Here is a 5,015-nt window from a genome sequence, read left to right as displayed (position 1 = left end):
CTATGCACCCGATTGCGTCTTTTCCTTGACGCTTGATCGTGAACATTTTCTTCCAAAGACCCAAGTGTGGGGCTATCCCGAGGAAGCATTCACACAGCATCACGAAGCACGCAATGTGAAGGTACGAGTTGGGGGAAAGATTATGAAGTTGAAGCCCGTAGTCGAAGAGCAAGCCACGAAGAAAGTATTGAACTGGGAAAGCTAGCCCACGGGTGATGAAATCATAGTGCACTACTCGCTCTGCGTGCATAGGACGAGAGGTTACCTCCTCGCTGGGGAATCACACATGTCCAGGCCGCGAAGACAGCAATCCTTCCTCTTGCATGGCGGCGGCCTTCTCGCGATTCACGGCAGACAACGGCCAGGCGTCCGTGGTCTTCTTACTTTTCCCCATCTCATTGGGTCAAAAGTTTTCTTGTCCTTAGCAGAGAATGCGAAGGGTTATTGGCTATGGAGGCTAAAACCTTGGGCGTCCGAGTTTTGTTCGTGGGGAGGAAGAAGGGTTAAACTGATTTACCCTACCTCCGTTTATATGCTTACTTTAGCAAAAAGTCCGGGCCGCATGATTTCGTTCATGGCCACGTGTTCCGCATCAGCCGGAATATGAAACGACAAGAATGGAAATAACCGCCCTCTTCATGGGCACGGGGATCAATGAGATCATCATTGTGTCTTGTTTACTGCGCGAAGTGTGATCGTTTCTGCACTGGCGCACGCCAACAGTGCATCTAGTTGTCAGGCTAGACTGCCCACCTAGTCACATCGGCTGACCAAACGGCTCTTCACCTTCAACAGGTACGTCATCCATGACGAAATCTGACTCGAATATCATGACTCGAAACTATCTTTCATATAGGATAATTGAGTTTACTATCAGACACTAAGGCTCATCTCGAGTCTCACTTGTAAATAGAAGGACTCTTAGTTGAGTCGCTTACTGGCCAGCGGCTCGTCTATTTTAATTAGAGACTTCACACAGTCTGCTTTTTTTTTGCCTTTACCTAAACGGGTAAAACCAAGTCAACAATCATGACATAAAGAGTCGATTGCCTACAGTCGACACAAGTGAGTCGCACTAGCTGCGTCACCTCAGTTATTTGTGCTCATTGCATGACGATAAGCCTCATGGATTTCATCCATAGAGCCTGGAGCCGCACTAGCTGCGTCGCTCTAGTTAATCCATGTTCATTGCATGAAGATAAGTCTCATGGGTCATTCCATCGAGCCTGAAGTCACACCATCTGCGTCACTTCAGCATATCCATGCTCATTGCATGAAGATAAGACCTGTAGGTTCTCTATCGGGTCTGGATTCGTACCAGCTACGTTATTCCAGTCGAATCCATACTCATTGTATGAAGGTAAGCCCTATAAATTAGGCCTGGATATGCATTGACTGCATCCCTCCAGTAAGAATTCTAATCTAAGGGTCGCTCCCTGAATCCATGCTCATTGCGTAAAGGTAAGACCTGTAGGCTTCCTCTAGGGCCTGGAAACGTAACATCTACGTCTTTCCAGCACATACAAATCTTGGCAAACGAGTTGAGTACTTGAAAACTGGAGTTGGACTCTATAAGACCCCAGCCGGCTAAGTCGAATTTTGCCAGTTGCCAGATTCGAGCCTGGGGACTCGAATACTGATGAAGGCTAATGTTGTATTTTCCCTAGAGCAATTAACTGGACTTGACTTCTCGAATATCTGGGCACATGAAGCATATATCTTGTCGGGGGGATGACCCCGGGTAGGGTCATGGCGACACAATTCTAGCCGAAATGACGGAGGCAAGGCCGGCATAGTTATATATGCCGGCATCGTAAAGTCAAACTAACACTAAGCCGGCATCCCAGGCGTATGCCGGCATGGCTATTTTGTCTTATGAGTTTGTAGGATAAGGACGAGCTCACCGAGATCTCTCAACAGTCTTATCTTGACCACGCGGTGCAAAGTAAAGCAACGCCATCATCATCTCAGGAAAAGCGGTCAGCGCCTACGTACCGATGCCAGGCGACTGCAGAGAGGAAGCACCGAAAGAGAATCTCTGATGGAAGCTGGCAGAGGATAGCGGTACTTTTTGCATGGTGCCAGGGAAAAGTAAAGTTGTCTTGTACTCTACGATGCCACCCGGAGGGAACCAAGCCGCGTGCACGGCGGGGCCCAAAGAAGATGACGTTAGACTCAGCCCACATGTCAGTGTGACATAGGCGGCCTATAAATAGAACCTTACCCCTCTGTAGAAAGAGGGGGTGCACTTAGACATCCAGGGTCTACTTCTACTTCTTCTTCTTCTTCTTCTTCTTCTTCTTCTTCTTCCTCAAGAATACGAGGGCTCTGAACCTGGGTAAATCTGTGTGTGCTTGTGCAACTTGTGCGTGTTTCAAGTCACGTCCTCCCTCCTCCGGATCCTCCATCGTCCATCGGCCCCAAGTTAAGCCATCCTATGGCATCTGCCGTGACACCACCATGACAGTTGGCGCCCACCGTGGGGCCAGCAGCAGCACTGGCTAGAGTTTTCATCCGGACGGGAAGCTTCCTCGTCACTGGGGAGCTCGTGGTCTCCGGTTTGGTCCAGAGATTCGGCTCTCTGGGCTTCATCGACAACAACGAGGGCTGCTTCAACGGCGCATCGCTTCCCTGTGCAGGCCGCTTCATCAACTTCGGCATGCACGAGGTTTATGTTGCTACTGACAGTCCCTACAGGTACCCAGAGCAGGTGGCGATGGCCGAAGATCCCCCCGCCATCTGCACGGTCCGCGGCCGGAACGCCGACTGCCCCGCTGATCGTGTGGAGGTCATGGTGACGGCTCATGGCATTGATGCGGGAAGGGACGCTGCAGGAAGTGGCGCGGTCCCAACCAAGTCCGGCAGAACGGCGAAGCTCCCCTTGGAGAAGCCGGAGAACATCGCCGCTCAAGCCGGCACATCGGCTCTGCCGCCGAAGCTAACTCAGATCTAGGCCTCCATCGAACGGCTGACCGCATCGGTAGCGTCGAACGCTAACTCGGCCCAGCTGCAGGTGGAGTTGGAGTTGGAGAGACAAAAGCTGCTGAAGGAAGCAGTCGATGTCGCTCACGCTCGACAACATCTCGACATCTCGCTCCGTGAGTATAACAAAGCCCATTGGTCTTAGTTCTACTGCGTTTTCTAACTGGAGGTGCACCCTCGGAAGGATCGTCCCGGCACCCTCCCGGGCGCAGTTGGCGACCTTGTCAGCGCCGAACTTGGAGATCCAGACGTCGAGCGCCGCGAACTTCCCCACCAAGTCGGAGAAGAACGGGATCAGCGTGGAGCTGTATGCGACGTCAGGTCCATTTCTATGAGTCGTCTCACCATTTCTATGGGAGCGCCTGCGTTGCAACTGAGGAATGCCACCTGGGGTATCAGAGACTGGACTAGTTTTCCTATTTAGTAGCTTCCAGTACAACCACATGGTAATATGGGCTCTCTTTTTGGCTAAGTGTCCTTTGCTACTTCGGGGCTACTGGTAGTGAAGCACTACCAGTTGGTTAGCGAACCAACTAATCAACCATGCAACTATCCAACCATTTTGACCGCTGGCGGGGGTCCTTCTCTTATAGCCAAGGGGATACCACAGATGCCACGGTGCATGGATTACAAGTGGCGAGCAGTGAGCTTGGGCAGCTCCTCCTCGGTGCGCTGGCAGACATGCAAGAGCGCCAGCCCCGCGACTAGGGGTCTAAGGCCTAAAAACTAGCTCTGGGCAGCCACTGTTTGCCTGACTAGACGGATAACCTCCTCCTTGTCGGCTCATTAAATGCGCCGTGCGCCTCACTCCTTGTCCTGACGAACCCTGCGCGCTGGGCGCCTGCCGCGCGCCCACGTGGCGCCACAGTCCTGCTTACTCGGCCTCGCCCTCACAGCGGAAACCTGCGCCCGGGAGCGCCCCTCCCGGCAAGTACCTTCCCGGGAGGTGCCCAGGCGGGAATTCTCCCCCGAAGCCCCGCTAGCCCTGCCGGGCTGGTAGCTTGCCGGGCAGCTTGTATACTGCCGCCCGGGGTGTGACCCTCCCGGGAAGCAGGCGAGGCGACCCGCGCGTCGTGCAGCGGTGGCACCTCGGGTGCCAATGGTGCGACAGTAGCCCCTGGGCGTGGGCCGGCAACGCCTGTTCCCGGGCGGACTCCTCCCTGGTCGGTTTCGGGCTATGCCCTTAACCGACGCGTGTGTCCTGAGCCGCCTCGGGCCCGCGTCTCCCGGCCGTCCCAAGGACTCCGCCGTTACGGGCGGAGTAGTGGGTGCGAGATTTCCGCCGTAACCTCCCCTTAATCGTGGGAAGTTAAGGCCACTCTTCGCATTATTCCCTTGATTAGTAACTATCCCAGCGCACCCGTAGGGTTCGGATGCGACCGTTACCGAACGACGGAGTGTTATAAAGCTTCACTGCTGCGTTGAGGGGTAAACACTTAGCCCCCCAGCCTTCTCCCATCTTTTCGCATCTTGCACCTGAGAACCTTGCCAATCTCCCACCCACTCTCCCATGGGTCCCCCAACAACCAGGAAAGGGAAGGAGGCGAAGGCCTCGAAGAGCAAGAGTGCGGCGGCCGCCAATGCCGCCGAAGAGAAAGAGCTGAAGAAGCAGGAGAAGCGGGCCACGCTTGCCTTCTTCCGGCCCAGCTACAACGGCAAGGCTCTAGGCAAGCTCCAGCACACCGTTGCCTCGGACTTCAACGAGCACGGAAAGACCCTGATCTTCCCTGCTGGCGCCGACGTCCAGTCCACCGACTTCCGGGTGTTCAGGCGCTTCATACTCGCCGGGTTGGTGCCGCCGTTCTCCCTGTTCCTCCATGCGCTCATGGAGTCGTACCAGCTGCGGGTGGCGCAGCTCCACCCCATGTCCCTCTACCTCCTTGCCATCTTCTCCTTCCTCTGCGAGGGATTCGTCGGAGTGATGCCATCGGTGGCGTTGTTCCGGCACTACTTCTACCCCCGCATCGAGAACAAGAAAGCGATGTCGTCGGGGTTGGTGTTCCGTGCCTGCGACCGGATGAAGTCTGAGTTCA

The sequence above is a fragment of the Brachypodium distachyon genome, chromosome 1 (assembly GCF_000005505.3).
Source record: "Brachypodium distachyon strain Bd21 chromosome 1, Brachypodium_distachyon_v3.0, whole genome shotgun sequence".
Lineage (NCBI taxonomy): Eukaryota > Viridiplantae > Streptophyta > Magnoliopsida > Poales > Poaceae > Brachypodium > Brachypodium distachyon.
The sequence above is the reverse complement of the archived record's forward strand: the minus strand, read 5'-3'. Positions refer to the sequence as shown.